Source organism: Macaca fascicularis, chromosome 2 (genome assembly GCF_037993035.2).
Source record: "Macaca fascicularis isolate 582-1 chromosome 2, T2T-MFA8v1.1".
NCBI lineage: Eukaryota > Metazoa > Chordata > Mammalia > Primates > Cercopithecidae > Macaca > Macaca fascicularis.
Window position 1 is genome coordinate 32986164 of NC_088376.1, and position 23900 is coordinate 33010063.

At 44.1% G+C, this 23900-nt stretch overlaps 1 long non-coding RNA gene and 1 other non-coding gene across 2 annotated transcripts; both read right to left on the bottom strand.

Moving 5' to 3' along the window:
- Nucleotides 1–18465: 18465 nt before the first annotated feature.
- LOC123571907 (uncharacterized) lies at nt 18466–20552 on the bottom strand. The gene is made up of 2 exons (XR_006696214.3): nt 20487–20552; nt 18466–18633 (listed from the first exon to the last, which is right to left on the bottom strand). It is a non-coding gene; the product is annotated as an uncharacterized lncRNA (long non-coding RNA).
- A 1850-nt stretch (nt 20553–22402) lies between these two features.
- On the bottom strand, nt 22403–22509 carry LOC123571985 (U6 spliceosomal RNA). Its single transcript, XR_006696342.1, has one exon. It is a non-coding gene; the product is annotated as a U6 spliceosomal RNA (small nuclear RNA).
- Between the last annotated feature and the right edge of the window lie 1391 nt (nt 22510–23900).

The following is a 23900-nucleotide window of genomic DNA, read 5'->3' on the forward strand; positions in this document are numbered from 1 at the left end:
GAGGTTACAGTGAGCCAAGATTGTGCCACTGCACTCCAGCCTGGGTGACAGAGCGAGATGCTGTTTAAAAAAAAAAGTCAAAGGATCCCTTTAAAGTCTATTCCTATATAAAATTTTGTAGATGTCTTAGTAGGGTTGCCCGAAAGTGGACCCTGAGGCAAAGGATTTTGGGCAAATCATCTACTTAAGAAGTAATTCCAGGAGGCAGAGTAAGGAAGTAAGATAGGGAAGAGAGAAAAGCCACATCGGGCACGTTGGTGAGCAGAATACCTCAGAGGACAACTGGGCCACAGTCCTGCTAAGGCCCCTCTGAGAGACTGTGCAGTGGTAAGGAGGCTGGCGGATGGACTCAGCAGCTCCTAGCCCTCATCTGTTGAGGCTGTCCTGGGATGTTACCTCCCAGCAATTCTGGCTAGTCCTGTGTGTGGGCTCAGCACACTGTGGCAGAGGAGCCCTGAGGCATTGAGACACAGGCACGTGAGGGAAAAAGCCAGTGGGGACAGCAATTGTCTTCCAAAGCCGCAGCTGACAGCGCACTGACACAGTTCGCTTCAGTGGGGATGGCTGAGCTAAACACAGCTGTCAATAATAAGCAAAAGAGACATGAAACATTAGTTTTGACTTAATTTGATTATAAATGTAACTGACAGAGGTTTGACCCCAGCCTGGTTCTTTCAACTTCTCCTTCCTCCCCATCCCTATTAGTCGCAATCTGACTTTCACCGGGTGATTCCTTCAGCGATTTATGTGTGGTTGAATCTTTAAGGGTGTGCTTATGAGAAACTCCAGCCACCCACTCTTCAAATCACATGTTATTAATGGGTAAACTTTTCAATGGTTTGAGGAAGGTAGTCAGAAGATACTCATTGTTTAGTATCTGCTCATTAGCAAGGAAAATTGGCTTCTTAGAGTGTGTCTTTTTTTTTTTTCCTGTTATTTAAACAAATAGCATGACTTGCAATGCAAAATCTTAGGACCGTGGGATGTTAGATTCATCTGGTTAGAATTCAATATAAAGTAGAGCCATAAGAGCTTGCACTTTGTTAATAAATGAATGACTGTCTTGGTGTTAAATTCCATAACAAGCAGTTACCTCTGTTCCGTTTTCCAGGTAAGAGCGTGCATGCTGGTCAGCAGGTTTATGATCATTATTTTGAAAAAAACATTTTATGGTAGAGAAAGTGAAGTACAGAATACCACATTTGTATCTACACTATGAGTACATCATGTATAAATTATGTAAGCTTATAGACAAGACCAGGAAGGTAAAATGAGGAAATGAGTACTTTTGCCAATACAGTCAATGTTCTTTTAAAAACAAGGAGGAAAGAGAGATGAGCAGTATCCTTAAAATCAATCCCAGTGTGACATGGAGCTTTTGGTGTGTTTTTTATTAACCTTGGCAACTTTTCTAGGCTCAGATCAAGTTACTAAGGAATTTCCCAAAATTTTCTACCACTCATTTTTGTTTCCTTTAAAAGTAGGCTGAAAAATTGGGACTGCCAAGAAAGCACAGTGTGTAAGAACGAACCTCAAAAACAATATGCTAAAGTGAAAGAAGCCACAAAAGACCACATATTGTATGATCTAATTTATATGAAATTTCTAGAAAAGACAAAACTATAGATACAGAAAGCAGATCAGGAGTTACCTAGTGGTTGCTGAGAACAGGAATAGAACACAAATGGCACAAGGAAAGATTTTAGGGTAATGAAATTGTCTTAAACTGAAATGTGGTGATGGTTGCATGACAATAAATTTAGTAAAACTCACCAAACTGGATTTTATGATATATACATTATACAATAAATCTGTTTAAAAGAGAGACTGAGGCTGTGTGTGGTGGCTGACACTTGTAATCCCAGCACTTTGGGAGGCTGAGGCAGGCAGATCACTTGAGATCAGGATTTCGAGACCAGCCTGGCCAACATGGCGAAACCCTGTCTCTACTAAAAATACAAAAATTAGCCAGGCATGGTGGTGTGTACCTGTAACCCCAGCTGCTTGGGAGGCTGAGGCATGAGAATTGCTTAAACCAAGGAGGTAGAGGTTGCAGTGACCCAAGATCACACCATTGCACTCCAGCCTGGTGACAGAGTGAGACTCCATGTTAAAAAAAAAAAAGAAAAAAGAAAAGAAAAAAAAAAGGACTGGGCACAGTGGCTCATGCCTGTAATTCCAGCACTTTGTGAGGCCCTGGCAGGCTGATCACCTGAGGTCAAGAGTTTGAGACCATCCTGGCCAACATGGTGAAACCCCGTCTCTACTAAAAATACAAAAATTACCTGGGCGTGGTGGTGGGCACCTGTAATGCCAGCTACTCAGGAGGCTGAGGCAGGAGCATCACTTGAACCTGGGAGATGGAGGTTACAGTGACCCGAGATCACGCCACTACACCCCAACTTGGATGACAGAGTGAGACTCAGTCTCAAAAAAATAAAATGGCCCCCTGATGTTTCTTCCAACAAATTGTTTACTTACTATATAGACAAATATCAGCAGCACTGTACAACAGAAATACAATAGGAGCCACAGATATACTTTTTTCTTTCCAAAGATGGGGTCTTGCTCTATTGCCCAGGCTGGAGTACAGTAGTGTGATCATAGCTTACCATAATCTCAAACTCCTGGGCTCGAGGGGTCTTCCCGCTTTAGCCTTCTAAGTAACTGGTACTACAGGTACATGCCATCATGCCCCTAAATTTTTTATTTTTATTTTTATTTTTCAGAGACAGGGTCTTGCTCTGTTGCCCAGGCTGAAGTGCAGTTTGCAGCATCACGGCTCATTGCAGTGTTGACCTCCCAGGATCAAGTGATCCTTCTGGCTCAGCCTCCCGAAGTGCTCGTATTACAGGTGACCACTGTGCCCAGCCAAAAATTGTAGACTGGATATGTGGCTCGCACCTGTAATCTCAGCACTTTGGGAGGTTGAGGCAGGTGGATCACTTGAGGTCAGGAGTTTGAGACCAGCCTGGTCAATGTGGTGAAACCCTATCTCTACTAAAAATACAAAAATTAGGCAGGTGTGGTGGCACGTGCCCGTAATCCCAGCACTTTGGGAGGCTGAGGCTTGAAGATCACTTGAGGCCAGGAATTCTGAGACCCGCCTGGCCAATGTGGTGAAACCCTGTCTCTACCAAAAAATGCAAAAATTAGCCGAGCGTGGTGGCATGCGCCTGTAGTCCCAGCTACTCGAGAGGCTGAGGCAGGAGAATCACTTGAACTTGGAGGGTGCGGTGAGCTGACATCGCGCCACTGCACTCCAGCCTGGGTGAGAGAGTGAGACTCTCCCCAAAAAAAAAAGAAAAAAAGAAACAAAGGTGTCTGTTGAATTCTGTTGTGTAAATGTACACTCAATGCTGATCCTCAGCTTCTTTAAGAATTAATTTTTCATGGCTGGGCGTGGTGGCTCATGCCTGTAATCACAGCACTTTGGGAGGCAGACAGATCACATGAGCCCAGGAGTTCAAGACCAGCCTGGGCGACATGGCGAAACTTCGTCTCTATAAAATTTTTTTTTAATTAGCTTGCTGTGGTGGGACATGCCTGTAGTCTCAGCTATTTGGGAGTCTGAGGCGGGAGGATTACCTGAGCCTGGGAGGCTGAGGCTGCAGTGAGCCATGATTGTGTCACTGCACTCCAGTCTGGATGATAGAGTGATAGATAGCATGAGACTGTGTCTCAGAAAAAAATTATTTTTTCACATGATCCTGAGAATTTTTTTAATGTACTCAGTGAATTTCATTTTCAGGTCTTGAGAGTTAAATTGCTATGGTCTGCTCATAAAGCAGGTGTTGGAAATTAACATTGCAGAAAAGCATTTTGAGACTCAGAATTACGAAGAAAGGATTTTAACTAAGATTAAAGGTTATGTCCTTTATCAGGAAACTGCATCCCATTCTTGCACAAGGACAGCTGTGATAGTCTACAGTAATTGACCTGATTATTATTATTATTATTATTATTATTTTTTTTTTTGAGATGGAGTCTTACTCTGTTGGCCAGGCTGGAGTGCAGTGGCGTGATCTCGGCTCACTACAACCTCCGCCTCCTGGGTTCAAGTGATTCTCCCACCTCAGCCTCCTGAGTAGCTGAGATTACAGTCATCACCATCATGCCCAGCTAGTTTTTGTATTTTTGTAGATATGGGGTTTCACCATGTTGGCCAGGCTTGAACTCCTGACCTCAGTTGATTTGCCCTCCTTGGCCTCCCAAAGTGCTGGGATTACAGGCGTGGGCCAGCACGCCCAGCCTGATCTGATTATTATAATTATTGAACTAAAGCTACTAGTATTAGGTGATAGAAATTAGAACATCACAGATAAAGACCTACAGTTTGGGAGAATCTTGGGGTCTTTGGTGGGCTTTTTTGATTTGGTTTGCTTGGGAGTGGGATAGAGGTTGTCCACTTTTGGATAATGTGACCATTTGAAGTACAGTCAGGATTCTTTCTTAAAAATTATTTTTATGTTGAGACAGGGTCTTACTCTGTCACCCAGGCTGAAGTACAGGTGTGTGTGATCATAGCTTCCTGAAACCTCCAACTCCTGGGCTCACATGATTCTCTTGCCTTGGCCTCCCAAGTAGCTGGGACTACAGACACATACCACCACACGTGGCTAATTTTTGTATTTTTTGTAAAGATGGGGTCTCTGTATGTTGCCCAGGCTAGTCTTGAACTCCTGGGCTCAAGCGATCCTCCCACCTCAGCCTCCCAAAATGTTGGAATTGCAGGCATGAGCTACCACACCCAGTCCCAGTCAGGATTCTTATTCTACAGCTATATTGGTGGGATCCAATCTGCTATCAATTCCAGGAGAGTCTGATACAGTCTACAAAATATTTACCATCAGATTTTGACAATTGTACTTGTAGCTGACCACCCAGCTTTCTTGTGGAATTAAAATTGCTCTGTGGGAGCACAGAGGATTTTTAAAGTGGTGAAACTATTCTGTATGACACTATAATGGTGGATATGTAACATTAGTCATTTGTGAAAACCCATAGAACATACAGCACCAGGAGTGACCCCTAAGGTACTATGGACTTTGGGTGATAGTGATGTGTCAGCGTAGGAGCATGGATTGTAGCAAAGGCAACAGTGTGCTGCAGGATGTTGATGGGGTGGAGGCTGTCCATGTTTGGGGACAGGGGTGTGTCTCTACACCCTAAGCCTCTAGACTTGGAACGCTCTATGTTTTCCACTCAATTTTGCTGTGAACCTAAAACTCCTCCATAAAGTAAAGTTTATTATAAAAATTGGTCTTTGGCTGTAGGATCTGGAAAAATATTACTTCCCCAGAAACACTATAACTACACCTCCTCTGTAGACCCACAAATCTAAGTAAAATAGTGAAAAACAGCCTCATAAAATCAGCGGAGGCTGGGCGCGGGGGCTCATGCCTGTAATCCCAGCACTTTGGGAGGCCGAGGTGGGCAGATCACCTGAGGTCGGGAGTTCGAGACCAGCCTGACCGACAGGGAGAAATCCTGTCTGTATTAAAAATACAAAATTAGCCGGGCGTGGTGGTGCATGCCTGTAATCCCAGCTACTCGGGAGGCTGAGGCAGGAGAATCACTTGATCCTGGGAGGCAGAGTTTGCAGTGAGCTGAGATCGCACCATTGTACTCCAGCCTGAGCGACAAGAGTAAAAGCTTGTCAAAAAAAAAAAAAAAAAAAAAAAAATTAGCAGGAAGGAAGGCAGGTGATTGTTTGATTTTTCAGTTATTGTTGGTTGTTCTTGGAAATCCCCTTTGGTAACGGTGAGCCTTTGTTTTACTCTTCCTTTCCCTGGGTTAAAATTATGCCCTTGGAATGCAGGTGTTCCTACTGGGCGCAAATGCTTGTTTCCCTGTCTCCCCATCTCCTCCTCTTCATTTCCTTGTTTTCCCCCTGTCATACAAATAGATCCACAGTTGGGGGAAGTGTTGTTTTTAGGTCTGCTGGGATTATTAGGGGCATTGTTCCATGGCAGGACCCTCACCCAAATGTCAGGAGGGGGAGAAGGCCTTCCCTTGGCCTTCACCCTTGGCTCCTGAAATTAATCCAGACCACCTCCCACTTCATAAGCTTGTCTTGTCTGCTTTGTTCTCTTACTCTGTAACTTTGGTTCAGGTTTCCCAGGTCTCTATGATTTGTTTTGAACGTTTGTCTCAGTTTCAACTCACAACCTTTTCCCATCACACATTCTACTTCCAGCTCCCAGTGCTAGGACTGGGAAGAAGAAATACCTCCACACCACAATCAGCCAGCCCGCTCCTCTCCAGCCTAGGCCCCGGCCTAGACAACAGTCAGCCTGAAGGCTTAACTTTGTTACCAATAGTCAGAACTGAATTCCCACTTCTTCCGCATGAGGACAGCTCTTCTTCATAGTGACAGCTTCCCTTCTCCAGGAGCAACTTTATTTCTGAATGTTAAAAAAAAAAATCCAAACACTTCCTTTTTTATTCAGAAACAAAGATTCCAGTGAGTCTCCCGTGATTAAAAAAAGAAAAAAAAAAAAGAGGAAAAAAGTTAAAAAAGAAAAAATAAATTAAAAACTCACCTGCTAACATGTGCATTGATGCATATCTTAGCTTAGGTTATCCCAAAGACGAAATCTCAGAGGAAGACCCGGGTCTTGGGTATAGATAGCTTTTTGAAAGGGGACCCTAGGAAGTAGGAGTGCAGGAGTAGGGAGAGTAAGAGGAGAAATAGGCCAGGCAAGGATGTAGGATTCCACTGGTTCCTGTTGCGGGCAGCCAGGGCTCACTGTTACTGGAGACCTTCTGTTGAGAATACACCTCAGAATTGTGCCTCTGAAGGGCCAGAGGCTGGGGCCTTCCCCCACTGGTTTCTTGTTCCTCCAATGATTGGAAGTGTTGACACGCCCGGGCACTTAGGGCTTCTCTGTGTATGGACTAAGTGAACTACCGAAGCTTCCAACAAAACCCGAAGTGGAAAAGTTGAGGGACTCCACAGCTGCCTGAGGTGGGAGCTGCCAGTGTGCATGGAGAATGGCCACTCTGGCTGCAGCTGAAACCCTAGTCAGGCTGAGGGGAAGGGGAATACACTCCAAACAGCATCTGCTGCTATTCACGAACAGGAATTTAAAGCTATCTTCTTTACCCAACGCAAAAAACCCCAAACATTTTAAAATGGAAACAGCCCCATGACCTGATAGAACTTCTGCTGCTGTTTCTTCACATTAAGAAGATGGGATGCTCAAAGCCAGCTTGTGCACTGTCAGGGCCAATGGAAAGACCCTTTCCACTGGAGTTCCTCCTCTTCCAGCTCTTGCGTTTCTATGTACAGTGAATTTCACCAGCTAAAGTCAGACCAAAAAGATGTTCCTTCCTAGCCCTGTTGTCACTCTTCGTCAGAGTCTTTAAGGAAGTTGAGGTGGGCAAGGCTTGGAGACAGAATTTTTTCCTCTTGTCTAAGCTGAGGTTTTGAAAACATTCAAAGCCAAGCTGCAAACTGGTTCAAATCGGGACTGCAGTTATTTCCACAGTAGAGCAGTTCCCAGTGTCTTCAAAGATAGAGAAGATGAGAGAAGTTCTTCCTAATCGGAAATGGCTCATTGGGAAGGACTTATGGGGCAACCAATGCGAGTCTGGATGACTGCTGCGAGGTTTGGGACTGGGTAGAGGAGAGGTTGGGGTTGCTTAGCAGGAAGGCCTTGTGGTGCCATTTATGGGAGACACTTTACTATGCCAACAGATGACCTTCTGAAGCCTGTGACTCTCAGCTGGGTGTGGTGATTCACATCTGGTAATCCTAGTACTTTGAGAGGCCAAGGCAGAAGGATTGCTTAAAGCCGGGGGTTTGAGATCAGCCTGGGTAACATAGTGAAATCCTGTCTCTATAAAAATTTTTTTAAATGGCTGGACATGGTGGTGTGTGCTTGTAATCCCAACTACTTAAGAGGGTGAGGTGGAAGGATTGCTTGATCCCATAAGTTCAAAGCTGCAGTGAGCTATGATCACACTACTGCAGTCCAGCCTGGGCGACAGAGCAAGATCCTTTCTTAATAATAAATAAATAAATAACAAAATAACTGAAGTCTGTGACCCTCGAGGGTACTTGCTCAAAATTACACTGCCTACTATAGGATTCCTCAGACAGCAAGATTATTCTTTCTTTTTTTAGAAACAAGGTTTCATTCTGTCACCCAGGCTAGAGTGTAGTGGCATGATCATAACTCACTTCAGCATCGATCTCCCAGGCTTAAGTGAGCCTCCCACCTCAGCCTCCCAAGTAGCTGGGACTACAGGTATGTGCCACCATGCCTGGCTATTTTTTTTTTTTTTATAATTTTTAGCAAGAGATGAGGTCTTGCTATATTGCCCAGGCTGGTCTTGAACTCCTGAACTCAAGTGCTTCTCCTACCTTAGCCTCCCAAATTGCTGGGATTACAGACATATATGGCTACACCCAGCCAAGATTATTCTTTCGTTTTGTTTTGTTTTTTTGAGACGGAGTCTTACTCTGTTGCCCATGCTGGAGTGCAGTGGCACAATCTTGGCTCACTGCAACCTCCGCCTCCAGAGTTCTAGCAATTCTCCTGCCTCAGTCTCCCGAGTAGCTGGGACTACAGGTGTCCGCCACTACACTCAGCTGATTTTTGTATTTTTAGTAGAGATGGGGTTTCACCACATTGGCCAGGCTGGTCTTGAACGCCTGGCCTTGTGATCTGCCTGCCTCGGCCTCCCAGAGTGCTGGGATTACAGGTGTGAGCCACCGCACCCAGCCAAGATTATTCTTAAAATGGATAGACAGGCAATCCTGACTATGAGGTAGGATAACTCAGGAGATATGAGACCCTTCTTATTTTTCTTCTTTTTTTTTTTTTTTTTTTTTTTTTTGAGACCCTTCTTAATAGTTGATAACATAGCTTTATCTTTTTGAGAAAGGCTGGGTGTACTCTACTCATAGATATTATTCTTTATGATAACTACCATGTATTATACTCAGAGCATGAACACAGACCTTTATCTACATTTGCTAATTTGATACACAAATGTCCAGTAGATCTATTATCACTAGTTGACAAATGAGGCAACTGTGGCTCACTGAGATTAAGTGATTTAGAGTCGTATAGCTTCATAAAGAGCAGAGCTGGTGTATTAGGCCATTCTTGCATTCCTATAAAGAAATACCTTGCTGGGTGACGTGGCTCAGGCTTGTAATCTCAGCACTTTGAAAGGCTGAGGTGGGTGGATCATGAGGTCAGGAGTTCGAGACCAGCCTGGCTAACATGATGAAACTCCATCTCTACTAAAAATACAAAAATTAGCCAGGCATGGTGGTGCACACCTGTAATCCCAGCTACTCAGAAGGCTGAGGCTCAACAATTGCTTGAACCTGGAGGTAGAGGTTGCAGTGACCTGAGATTGCTCCATTGCACTCTAGCTTGGGTGACAGAGTGAGACTCCATCAAAAGAAAGAAAAAAGAAAAGAAATGAAAAGAGAAAAGAGAAGTACCAGAGACTGGGTAATTTGTATTTTTTAAAAAAGAGGTTTAATTGGCTCATGGTTCTTCAGGCTGCACAGTGAGCATAGAGGCATCTGCTTTGGGGGTAGCCTCAGGAAGCTTTCAATCATGGCGGAATGCAAAGGGGTAGCAGGTGTCACATGGTGAAAGAAGGAGCGAGAGAGAGAGAGAGTTGGGGAGGCAGGGGTGCCATACACTTTTAAATGACCAGACCTCGCAAGCACTCACTATCACACAGACAGCACCAAGCCATTATGGATCTGCCCCCATGATCCAAACACTTCCCTCCAGCAGGTCTCACCTCCAGCACTGGAGATTACAATTCAACATGAGATTTGAGTGGGGACAAATATCCAAACTATATCATTCTGCCCTTGGTTCCTCCCAAATCTCATATCCTTCTCACACTGCAAAATATAATCATGCCTTCCCAGCAGTCCCCCAAAGTCTTCACTCATTCTAGCATTAACTCAAAAGTCCAAAGTCTCATCTGAGACAAACCAAATCCCTCCCACCTATGAGCCTGTAAAATAAAAAACAAGTTCGTTACTCCCAAGATACAGTGGGGGTATTGGGTAAGCCTTCCTATTCCAAAAGGGAGACATTGGCCAAAAGAAAGAGGCTACAGGTTTCACACAAGTTGGAAACCCAGCAGGGCAGTCATTAAATCTTAAAGCTCCAAAATAATCTCCTTTGACTCCATGTTCACCATCCAGGGCATACTGGTGTGAGGAGTGGGCTGCTCAGGCTTTGGGAAGCTCTGCCCCTGTGGCTTTGCAGGGTGCAATCTCTGAGATTGCTCTCATGGGCTGGAGTTGAGTACCTGTGGCTTTTCCAGATACAGGGTGCAAGCTGCCAGTGTATCTACCATTTTGGGGTCTGGAGGATGGTGGCCTCTTCTCACAGCTCCGCTAAGCAGTGTCCTGGTTGGAACTCTGTTTGGGGCCTCCAACCCCACATTTTATCTCCACGTTGCCCTAGCAGAGTTTATCTGTGAGGGCCCTGCCCCTGCAGCAGGCTTTAGCCTGGACATCCAACCTTTTCCATACATTCTGTGAAATCTAGGCAGAGGCTGCCAAGGAACCACCACTCTTGCACTCTGTGCACCTGCAGGCTTAACACCACATGAAATCCACCAAGGCTTACAGTTTGCATTGTTCAGAGCAGTGGCCTGAGCTATATGTGGGCCACTTTGAGCCGCAGCTGGAGCTGGAGCACCTGGATGTGGGAGCAGTGTCCCAAGGCTGTGCAGTGGGGCCTAGACCCATGACACCATTCTTCTCAGGCCTCTGGGCTCTGGGCCTGTGATAAGAGGGGTCACCAAGAAGGTCTCTGAAATACCTTTGAGGCCTTTTCCCCACTGTTGTGGCTGTTAACACTTGGCTCCCTTTCAGTTGTGCAGATTTATCTAGCAAACAGTTGCTCCATAGTCTGCTTGAATTCCTTTTCCAAAAAAGCTTTTTCTTTCTCTGCCACATGGCCATGCTACAAATTTTCCAAATTTTTATACTCCATTTCCTGTTTAAATATAAATTCCAACTTTAGGTCATTTATTTGCTCCCTCATCTGAGCATACGTTGTTAGAAGCAGCCAAGCCACTTCTTGAATTCTTTGCTGCTTAGAAATTTATTCTGCCAGATGCCCTACGTCATCACTCTTTTTTTTTTTTTTTTGAGACAGAGTCTTGCTCTGTTGCCCCGTCTGGAGTGCAGTGGAGTGATCTCGGTTCACTGCAACCTCCATATCCCAGGTTCAAGCTATTCTCCTGCCTCAGCCTCCCAAGTAGCTGAGATTACTGGCGCCCGCCACTATGCCCCACTAATTTTTTGTATTTTTAGTAGAGACGGGGTTTCACCATGTTGGCCAGGCTGGTCTTGAACTCCTGACTTTGTGATTTGCCTGCCTCAGCCTCCCAAAGTGATGGGATTACAGGCATAAGCCACGGTGCCCAGCTTCGGTCATCACTCTTTAGTTCAAACTTCCACAGATCCCTAGGACATGAGCAGAGTGCAGCAACGCTCATTGCTAAAGCATAACATGTGTGACCTTTGCTCCAGTTCCCAATAAGTTCCTCATTTCCATCTGAGACCTTGTCAGCCTGGTCTCCACTGTCCATATCCCTATCGGCATTTTGGTTACAACTATTTAACCAGTCTCTAAGGAATTCCAAAATTTCCCTCATTTTTCTGTTTTCTTCTGAGCACTTCAAACTCTTCCAACCTCTGCCTGTTAGCCAGTTCCAAAGTCTCTTCCACATTTTCAGGTATCTGTAGAGCAATGACCCACTCTTCAGTACCAATTTTCTGTATTAGGCCATTCTTTCATTGCTATGAAGAAATACCTGAGAAGGGTAATTTATTAAAAAAAAAGAAGAGGTTGAATTGGCTCATGGTTCTGCAGGTTCTACAGGAAGCATAGTGGCATCTGCTTCTGGGGAGGTCTCATGGAGCTTCCAATCATGGTGGAAGGCAAAGAGAGAGCAGGCATGTGACATGGTGAAAGCAGGAGCAAGAGAGAGAAAGTATGTGTGGGGGAGGTGCCATGCACTTTTAAATGACTAGATCTTGTGAGAAGTCACTATCATGAAGATAGCACCAAGCCATGAAGCATCTGCCCTATGGTCCAAACACCTCCCAATAGGCCCGATCTCCAGCATTGGGTATTATAATTCAACATGAGATTTGTGCAGGGACAAATAACTAAGTTATATCAGCTGTGATTCTAAACAAGTTCATGGGCAAGGACAGAAATATGGCTCCTGTCACGATTCCATATATGCCTTTAAAAGAAAAACAACTGGCTGCTCTATGCAGTAGTCATTCTTCTGTTTCTTTTATTCTTTTTTTTTTTTTTTTTTTTTGAGACGGAGTTTCGCTCTGTCGCCCAGGCTGGAGTGCAGTGGCCGGATCTCAGCTCACTGCAAGCTCCGCCTCCCGGGTTCGGGCCATTCTCCTGCCTCAGCCTCCTGAGTAGCTGGGACTACAGGCGCCTGCCACCTCGCCCGGCTAGATTTTTGTATTTTTTTAGTAGAGACGGGGTTTCACCGTGTTAGTCAGGATGGTCTCGATCTCCTGACCTCGTGATCTGCCCGTCTCGGCCTCCCAAAGTGCTGGGATTACAGGCTTGAGCCAGCGCGTGAAAAACTTGAAAAAATTTTTTTTAAAAACCTTTTATTTTACATTCAGGGGTGTGTGCAGGTTTGTTATATATGTAAATTTCCTGTCGCAGGGGTGTGGTGTACAGATTATTTCATCAGGTAGGAAACACAGTACCTGATAGGTAGTTTTTCAATTCTCACCTTCCTCCCAACTTCCACCCTCAAGTGGGCCCCGGTGTCTGTTGTTGCCTTTTTTGTGTTCATGGGTACTCAGTGTTTAGCTCCCACATATAAGTGAGAACATGTGATATTTGTTTTTCTGTCCCTGTGTTAGTTCACTTAGGATAATGGCCTCCAGCTCCATCCATGTTGCTGCAAAGGACATGATCTCATTCTTTTTCATGGCTGCATAGAATTCCATGGCGAATATGTACCACATTTTCTTTTCTTTTTTTTTTTTTTGGAGACAGAGTCTCACTCTGTCACCCAGGCTGGAGTGCAATGGTGTGATCTTGGCTCACTGCAACCTCTGCCTCCCGAGTTCAAGCGATTCTTATGCCTCAGCCTCCTGAGTAGCTGGGATTACAGGTTTCTGCCACCATGACTGGCTAATTTTTGTATTTTTAGTAGACACAGGGTTTCACTATGTTGGCCAGGCTGGTCTTGAACTCCTGACTTCAGGTGATCCACCCGCCTCGTCCTCCCAAACTGTTGGGATTACAGGTGTGAGCTGCCGGACCTGGACATTTTTTAAATCCACTCTACTGTTGATGGGCATTTAGGCTGATTCCATGTCTTTGCTGATTATGTATTTTATAGATCCAGGAAGACAGGCAACCTAATGAGTCAGCTTGCACCTCTATAAAGTAGTATAGCAAATGGTTCAGAGCTCAGACTTTGGGGTCAGGTGATTTCTTTTTTTTTATTTTAATTTTTTGAGACAGGGTCTCACTCTGTTGCCCAGGCTGGAGTGCAGTGGCATGATCTCAGCTTCCTGCAGCCTTGACCTCCCGGGATTAGATGATCCTCCCACATCAGCCTCTTTAGTAGCTGGAACTACAGGTATGTGCCACCATGCCCAGACAATTTTTGTATTTTTTGTAGAGACAGGGTTTTGCCATGTTGCCCAGGCTGGTGTCAAACTCCTGGGCTCAATCGATCTGCCTGCCTCGGCCTCCCAAAGTGTGATAATCTCCACCTGAAGATGATCAGGTGGAGATTCAGATTCAGATCACGTGAATCTCCCTGAAGATTACCAGGAAGTGAAATTAGATACAAAATTGTGTCCATGTCTTTCTTACAGTCTGTACTTGCTCTGTGTGTTGAGTGTGTGCTTTTGTCCTGGAAGTTAGTCATGAGAAACTAAATGTTTTCCAGAAACAAATAACAAAATATTCGAGCACAAATAATACTTTGTATCATTCTACAAGATGCATTTTGTTCTGATTATAAAAATCTGCTTATTCATCAGATTGCACATTTATATTTGGTAGCAAATTTCAGAAGTTTGCGTGAACAAGCTTCCTTGAGAAAGTGTGGAAGGAAGAGCTTGAGTTCATACCCAGCAGAAATGAAACTGCTGGTTTTATGGGTTTGCAGGTCTCCTTACAACGTGGAGAAACCTGTTTGAAAATCTTCACTTGCCTCTCAAGGGCTGAAATTTTCTTCTCCTTTTTTTTTTTGAAGCTATAGATATGTATTTTCGTTGTGTTTCATCCAATTTCCCAATAAGCCATTAGAAAGAAATTCCTCCTTGGGATCCTGGACAAGCAATGTGCTGGCACATAGTAGGTGCTCCACGGAGTCAATGCTCTTTAGTAGTGAAAGAGACTTTCAAGCTCATGAGCCTGCAGTGAACATCTGTGACTCTGACCTGTTCATTTGATAGCAAAACTTCTCAAAATAGGTCTTTCTATATTTGCTGTCTCCATTTGTCCACATTTCATGGTGTCAATCAGGGTGTGGTCCCGTCCGCTGAAATCGCTGTGGTCAAGGTTTCAGAAAGGCCCGTGTCACAGAGTTTTGTGGTCACTTCTCTGTCCACCCGTTCTTCCACTACCCAGTAGCATTAGACACAGTGGACCACTCCCTCCCGCTTGAAATGTTTTTTCCAGGACTTTCATGAAACCACAGTCTCCTGGTTTTCTCCTCTCCACTCCTACTTCTTCTCTTTTACTGACTTTCTGCTGCTGTTGGCTTCTAATTTTCCCAGGCCCTAGGCTGTCTCCATTTTTTTCTCTGGAAATATTCCTTCCAGGCCTCTGGCTTTAAATACTATCTGTTTACTGATGATTCTCAAACTTATGCCTTGATCTCCAGTCTCAAGTGTTCAGCTTCTTTTGAACATATTCACTTTGAGGTTTTTGTCAGGTGTCTTGGATATCTGACAAAAACCTCAAAGTTAGTATGTTCAAAAAAGAACTCTTGACCGCGTGTGGTAGCTCACACCTGTAATCGCAGCACTTTGGCAGGCAGAGTTTGGGAGATCACTTGAGGCCAGGAGTTTGAGACCAGTCTGGCCAACATGGTGAAACCTGGTCTCCACTAAAAATACAAAAATTAACTGGGTGTGGTGGTGCATACCTGTAATTCCAGCTACTCAGGAGGCCGTGGCATGAGAATTGCTTGAACCCAGGAGACGGAGGCTGCAATGAGCTGAGATCCCACCACTGCACTCCAGCCTGGATGACAGAGTGAGACTCTGTCTTCAAAAAAAAAAAAAACAACTCTTGGTGCTTTTTCTCCCAATAAGCTCTTCCCCTGATCTTCCTCTGCTTGGTAATAATACCACCCTTTACCCAGTTGCTCAAGCCAAAAATGTAGGTCATCCTTTCTTCCTCTCTTTTTCTCATCCCCATAGCCAAAGGCTTAATAAGTCCTGCAGGCCGCTTCTCCTGAATACATGTGCAAAATTCACACACTTGTGTTTTTGACTCTATCATCTCTCATCTGGATTACTGTCATAGTCTGCTAACTGGTTTCCCTGCTTTCATGTTTTTCCTCCAATAATCCATTCCCAGAGAGAATTTTTTAAATATGTAGGTGGGATATTGTGGCTCACTGCTTTAAAACCCTCTGGTGGCTTCCCACCACACTTAGAATAAAATTCAAATTCCTCAACAATACTTACAAGGCACTTAGCCCAGGCATCAGTAGATTTTTCTGTAAAGGACCAGATAGAACATATTTCAGGTTTTGGGAACCTATGTGGTCTCTGTGATTCTGCTATTAGACTCTACCATAGACAATATGGTAAACAAATGAATGTGGCTATGTTCCAACAAAAGTTTGTTTATAAAAACAGCCAATGGGCTGGGTTAGGCCTGTGGATTATAGTTGCCACATCCCTGATCCAGCCCCTTCCTACCTTTCCAATTCCATTGCACACCACTCTGCCCTTCACTATGGCCCAGTCCTACTCCCCAAGGCTGGAAGCCAAGATGGTGGCCACCAGTTTCTTCCCTTCCTATAGGCTAATGTCACGTCCTTTGAATATGCTGGCTCCATGATTGTGTGCGATTAAATTAATGTTCTGGGACTTCTGAGCTGAGGCTTTAAGATTAGCAGCTTCTGCTGTCTCTCTTGGAATCCAGCTACCATGTTGTAAGAAACCAAAAGCCTCACAGATAAGACGCATGGAGGAGAACTGAGGAGCCCTGGGCCATAACCTCAGATGAGCCCCCAGCCAGCAGCATTGACTGCCGGCCATGTGACTAAGCCATCTTGGATGTTCCAGCCTAGTCAACCTTCCACATGACGGCAGCCAGCTAGCATCACACGGAACAGAACTTTCTAGCTGAGTCTAGTCATCTTACAGAATTGAAGAGATAAAATAGTTATTACTTTTAGCCATTACGTTTTGATGTTTTGTTTTGCAGCAACAGATAATGGAACACTGACCTGGTTTCTGTTCCTCAAACCTACCTAGCTCATTCCCGCATGAGCAGCAGCTGCTCTCTCTGCTCAGAACACATTTTCCCCCGGTGATTCACTTGCTTGGTTCACTTCATCTTTCTATTCCTTACATATTTTTCAAATAGACTCAGAACCAACACACCATTTCATTTTCAGGCCAACCTGTAGCACCTCAGTTTTCCATTGGAAAGTCACCCTTTCTTTACTTTCAGCCCCTGTGGCTGAACACCCTCTTTTCTCACCCCACCCTCCTCTGGACTCCAGGGCAACTTGTAATTGAGGCCAAGCCAATGAGTAACTTTACTCCCTGCCCCTGAGTCAATAACTGAGGGCTTAGTTATTGATTCAGGGAAGAGTGTATGAGCCAAATCAGTGCAATAAGAGTTAGTCCCAGGAGTTACTGGTGAGGAGAGACTCTTAGCTGGGGTTGTTAAGCTGCTTTAACATAAGCCTGGAGCTGCTAGTGCCCAGCTGCTTAGCACAAGGGGCAGGTGTGTCTGGGAAGGGAGGCAACACAGAGGAGGACAGGGCAGAGACAGAGAGAGAATGCTGGATGTAACCATACCTGAAGCTAAATTTACTTGGGCTTTTCAGTTACACGAGCCAATACACTTTCCACTCCACTATTACCTCTCCTTTCCTTTGGTGAAGTCAGTTTGAGATGTGCTTCTGTCACTTGCTCCTAAAATATCAATTGCTTGACTCATCCTCTACCCTTTCCACCAAATATTAGGTTGAACCATATGAAATTGCCATTCTTGTAGATTAAAATGACTGAATAACAGTAATTTTATATGCAAATTTATTCAGACACTTCCAGAGATGGGGGATTCACTGCTATGGAGGCAGCCCAATTAATAATTGAACAGATTTATCCAATAGAATGTTTTAAAAAAAAATTGTCCAGGTACAGTGGCTCACGCCTGTAAGCCCAATGCTTTTGGAGGCTGAAACAGGAGCATCATTTGAAGCCAAGAGTTCAAGACCAGTCTAGGCAACATAGTAAGACCCTTGTCCCTACAAAAAAAATTGGTGGCGCATTCCTGTAGTCCTGCCTACTCAGGAGGTTGAGTCAGGAGGATCACTTGAGTTCAAGAATTAGAGTTTACAGTGAACTGTGGTCACACCACTGGACTCCAGCCTGAGCAACAGAGTAAGACCCTGTCTCTATTAAAACACACATACACACACCATAAATCCATCTTCCTGATGCTTCTCAGTTCTGAGCACTCTCCTCTGAGCACATTTCCTGTATTGTGTAGCATTTGACAACAAAAATGCCAAGAGGGAGGTCCCCCCACCCAGGCAGAAAAGCATGAGATTATCACCTTTTTATTATAGGCACAGTGCTTGTAGAAATGCATTCTAAGATGTCTAACTTTTAAAAAATGTGCTGCTTTAAGCCATGTCTTCTCTATCTTGTTCTAGTTTATTCCAAACTAAGTTAAGGACCTTACAGTTAACTCCAGTGATTTTTACCATATTCAGTTTAGTGTACCACCTTTCCCCTTTTTGCCCACTGGGTCAAAGTTTGTATTCATTATTCTCTCCAAAGTTGTTAGGATACAACAACACAATGCAAATAAAATGCCAAGATATTTGTGGATCATGACTGTCCAATCCAGGGTGGATTTTGCAAGCTTGGGAAGTGAGCAGTCTTTATATTCATCCAAGTCACTACTACAAATGTTGAAAAGGACAGAACTGATAATTAAGCCCAAAGGAATGTATATGTTGGACAGTGATTCACTAACCTTTAGGTTTGGTTGTTCAGTCAGTACTACTTCTCTGACCTGGGTCAGCAACATCCTTGTTTCTCAGCCTTGTCTACACAAAGTAATAGTGTAGTCTACATGAAGTAATCAATATCTTGCTGAAATCTATAAGGGGCTCCTCATTATTGAGTATTCATTATCCCGTTCCTGAAGTTAAGTAGAGCAGTGTGTCATTTAGGACAGACTGAGCCACCGTAGCAAATAGACTCAGATGTTTAATGATTCTACATGATGAAATGTTATTTCTAGTACAGGTAACAAGAAATCAGGGTGCTCAAGTTGGTGGGGGTGCTATCCTCCATGCAGTCACTCAGGGATCTAGGTTGTCTCCATCTTGTAAATCTGTCATTCTCCAGGGCCCCACTGTCATCTGCATCCAGTCAAAGAAGAGGAAAACACACAAAGGAGCACATATGAGTGATTTTTGTCAGACAGGCATGAAAGTGGCATGACACTGCTGTTCACTTTGTCACAAAGCCACACCTAGCCAAATGGTAGGTAGGGAAATGCTGTTGACTTTGTTGCATAAAGAAGGGGAGAATGGATTTGGTGGACAGCTAGTTATCTCCACCATAGACAGCTAACATCATTATGATACAAAATTAATCACTCATAAACTGACTACACATCCATTCCTTTCAAAACCAAGCTTCCACCACTGCCCATTGTGTCACAGTCTTTGTTCATTATTTTCTCTATAGTTGTCAGGTTACAACAGCACAATGCAACATAAATTACATAAATATTGATGGCAAAGTGAAACTGTCAGTCTTGCAAAATAAGAAAGATTTTTTAAAAATTAGGAAAGCAATTTTGGGGAACTGCCCTAATCATTTGCTAAGCCATTGACATATGAGGGAATAGCAGCATTAGATGAGAGAAAAATCTATGAGGATAAGGACCAAAAAGATACTTCAAATGAGAATGATTTGAATATCAAAGAGGTAAGAGAGACACCTGGGAAAATTAACAAAGACCTCAGCTATTTTTGCCAAAATTACACTGTTTATGATTGTGCTGTGAAAGTCAAATCTGAATCGACCAATTTTTTATTATATGATCATATAATTTTACCAGAAAAACGTATGCAAAAATTCCTCAACAGCTGATTGATTCATTTTTGTGATTATTGTTATTTTAAGAACCAGCTGGCTGGAGTCCTCTTGCCTGGCTTCCCCTCCAAGACTCAATCTCTAAATGTTGGGATGCCCCAGAGCTGTGTCCTGGTCCTCTTTTCCTCCACATCTCCCCCCTTCTAAGTGATTTCAGTCCCTTGATCTCATTCAGTCCCTTGGCTTTAAATGGCATCTACATGCAGTTGACGCCTAAATTTATATCTGCAGTCTTGGCCTGTCCCCTGAGTTTCAGATGTCTATCCTACTGTCTACTTGACATCTCTTCTTGAGTGTTTAATAGCCTTCAGACTTGGGTGCCTGAAAACAGGCTTCTTGATTGCAAAACTGTTTCTTAAGTCTCCCCTACCTCATTCTGTAAATGGCAGCTTCAGTCAGCTGCTTGCTCAAGCCAAAATCTTGAGTTATTCTTGATGTCTCTGCCTCTGCCCTCCCCTGCCCCCACATCAGTTGGAATTGCAAGTTTTGTTGGGGCTAATTTCCAACTATAACCTAAATCAACTCCAGTCCATCTCTCCACTACCATCGGACCCCAAGCCCAGGCAGCCACATCTCTCACTAGGGCCCTGGGACAGCCTCCTGACCTGTATCCCTGCTCCTGCTCTTGCCTTCATGGCCATTTCATGTCCACACAGCAGCCCCAGTGATCACTGAAGCAAATACATCGACTGTGTCATTCTTCGAATTCAGTCCCTTCAATGCTTCCCATCACTTTTATAATAACTGTAAAAAGTTATTATAAAACCTATTATAAAGGCTGGACATGGTGACTCATGCCTATAATCCCAGCACGTTGGGAGGCCAAGGCGGGTGGATCACTTGAGCCCAGGAGTTCAAGACCAGTCTGGACAACATAGTAAGACCCATCTCTATTTTTAAAAAATAAAAAATACAAATTAAAAACCAAAATAGACTAGCTAGTGATAAAGATAATTGCTGTGAAGAAAACAAAACAGGGTAATGAGATAGAGAGGTATATTAATCCATTCTCACACTGTTAGGAAGAAATACCTGAACCTGGGTAATTAAAGGACAGAAGCTGAATTGACTGACAGTTCTGCATTGCCTGGGGAGGCCTCAGGAGACTTACAGTCATGCTGGAAGGCAAAGGAGAAGCAGGCACCTTCTTCACAGGGTGGCAGGACAGAGTGAGTGCAAGCAGGGGAAATGCCAGACACTTATAAAACTATCAGATCTTGTGAGAACTCATTCATTATCACGAGAACAGGATGGAGGAAACTGCCCCCATGATCCAATCACTTCCCACCAGGTCCCTCCCATGACACAATTCAAGATGAGATTTGGGTGGGGATACAGCTAAACTATAGAGAGAGGGCTGGAGGAGAAACTGCTCCAGATGGGAGTTGGAGAAGGTCTCGCTATGGATGTGACATTTGGGCTGAGATGTGGACGATGAGAAGGAGTCAGGCAGCTGTGCCCTGGAGGAGAGAGCGATGCAGACAGCAGAATCTCTGAGGACAGAGCCAGCTGACAGCCCATGTGGTGGTCAGAGTGAGCCAGGAGGAGAGGTGGTGAGAGGAAGTGTGAGGTGTGGGCACAAGTCAGATGAGGTGGGGCCTGGAAGGCTGCAGAGAAGAGTTTAGGTTTATAAAAGTGCTTTTATAGTAGCCTTTTTATAATAGGTTTTATTTTATTGTTTGTTTGCTTATTTATTTATTTATTTACTATTTTTTGAGGCGGAGTTTCGCTCTTGTTGCCCAGGCGGGAGGGCAGTGGCGTGATCTCGGCTCATCGCAACCTCTGTCTTGTGGGTTCCAGTGATTCTCCTGCCTCAGCCTCCTGAGTAGCTGGGATTACAGACATGCACCACCACACCTGGCTAATTTTGTATTTTTAATAGAGACGAGATTTCTCCATGTTGGCCAGGCTGGTTTTGAACTCCCAACCTCAGGTGATCTGCCCGCCTCAGCCTCCCAAAGTGCTAGGATTACAGGCTTGAGCCACCACACCCGGCCTTTTTTTTTTTTTTTTTTTTTTTTTTTTTTTTTTTTTGAGACAGGGTTTCTCTCCTGTCACCCAGGCTGGAGTGCAGTGGTGCGATCTTGGCTTACTGCAACCTCTGCCTACCCACTTGAAGTGGGTTCAAGTGATTCTCCCACTTCAGCCTCCTGAGCAGCTGGGATTACAGGTGCCCGCCACCATGCCTGGCTAATTTTTGTATTTTTAGTAGAGATGGGGTTTCACCATTTTGGCCAGGTTGGTCTCAAACTCCTGACCTCAGGTGATCCCAAAGTGTCGGGATTCCAGGGTGTGAGCCACCATGCTGGCCTATGTTGCTTTTTTATGTATTTAACCATTGGTCTGTCTTCCCTTGGACTATAAGCTCCACTAGAGCCGAGGCTTTGTCTCCTTTGTTCACTGTCACATTTTCACTTGCCAGAGGCTGGCACATAATACATGGCCAATAAATACTTGTCAAATAAATAATATAATTTCTTATATTATATATAAGAAATAATATAATTGAAATTAATTTATTTGAAATTAATATAATTTCAAATAAATATAATTTCTTATATTTTTAAAATACAAGAAAAATTTCTTAACATTATTTTAAGTTTTATCTTCCAGAGTAAAGTCCTGATAAATACCTTTTTTCACCATTTAATAGGGAATTTTGGCTTCCTTTATAAGTGAATTTATTTAAGTGGCCTTTTCCTGGACCATTTATCTGGATCTATCTTGCTTCTTTCCTTCCTTAGATTTCTTAGACTAATAAACCATGGAATAAGGAAGTGAGGGCTGTGCTGACATGATTTGTTCTTGGTTAACCCGAGCTGGGTCATGGTGATGAGTCATTTTTCTTCTTGGGACACAGAAGTACCCTCTCCTCCTTAAAATCCATTCTAGAATAGCGTCTGCAAAATGTTATGCTCATTGGTTTGCAGAGTATAGAACTTTCTTTCTTCTGTTTCCCCCCCTTTTTTTAGCAAGGGCCATCACTTCAACAGGATCTTTCTTCTTTTTTTTTTTTTTTTTTTTAAATTTTTAATGGAACACTTCCCAAATTTGCATGTCATGGTTGTGCAGGGGCCATGCTAGTCTTCTCAGTATAATTCCAATTTTAGTATACGTGCTGCTGAAACAAGCACTCTTTCTTCTTTTTATTATTTATTTATTTATTTATTTATTTATTTATTTTTGAGATGGAATCTTGCTCTGCTGCCCAGGCTGGAGTGCAGTGGCGCCATCTTGGCTCATTGCAACCTCCGCCTCCTAGGTTCAAGCAATTCTCCTTTCTCAGCCTCCCTAGTAGCTGGGACTACAGTTGCATACCACGGTGCCCGGCTAATTTTTGTATTTTTAGTAGAGATGGTTTTACCATACTGGTCAGTCTGGTCTCAAACTCCTGACCTCAGGTGATCCACCTGCCTCAGCCTCCCAAAGTGCTGGGATTACAGGTGTGAGCCACCACACTCGGGCTCTCTTTTTAATGGAACACTTTCCATCTCCAGGATTCCAGCACCATCCTAAATATCTGTAGGTCCTCTAAGACTACAGATAGACACCGAAAATCTCTTCCCTGGGTTCTCTGTGTGCTGTGGCCTGTAATTCATCTGAGTCAAGAGACAAGTTTAATTCAATTTAGACACAAATAAAGGTTCTCATTAGAGGGAAGTGGCCACATTGGAAGACAATTTGGCAACACACTGATGTCACTGAATCACTGAATTAAACAGATGCCTCTTTAATGTGAAGGCTCTGCTCCCTTTCAAAGAACTGGCTTCTATAGACCCTTGAATTCTTAGAACCAATCATTTGGGGTCAAAAAATATTGTTGAAGGGTTTATGGTCTACCTTAAAATCCTCTTCCACCTTGCTGTATGCCATCATCCTTAGGGGTCGCTGGGAAGAGGAGAGTCGGCAGGAAGACCTACGGAGCCAGCATTCCGGCAACACCGTACCATGGGGGGCTCTGGGGAGAGGTCAGACATTTACCTGTGCGTGGCCTGCCGTGTGTAAGTGGTCTGCCAATAGGATTCTGAGGTTTATTTGTGATTACATGCCATCCTAAAGGGGCCAGCCAGCCACTCCTCCCATCTCCTCCATACTCTTGCCAATCAGAGATGTCTGCATTTTCATGTTAGATCACTGTTTTCATGTTTAGTTTTTTTTTTTTTCCAGGGGACCTTGCTAGTGCAGGGGATGGGGGTGGGGTGTGGTGGCTGTGCGCCCATGCATGAGTCCCTCCCCACCCCACGCTGCTGCAAGCCTCCTTCATGTTAGTTTTAACTGCTGGCTCAAATTTATAAAGGCTATGTCAGCCAGGCAGCACATGCCCCAGGCCTGATCCCATCAGTCGCTTCCAGTTTGCAACCTCTGACCTAAGGCGCCACGAAAATATCACTGGTGGAGAAAGAGGGTATGCTGGTTGTCAGTTTCTTCTGACATTGACACCAGAGTGTGATGTGAATGCAGATTCATTCTTAGTCCAGACAGCAGTTTCTGTTCTAGGAGTTAACAGGTAGTTACAAAGCTTTAC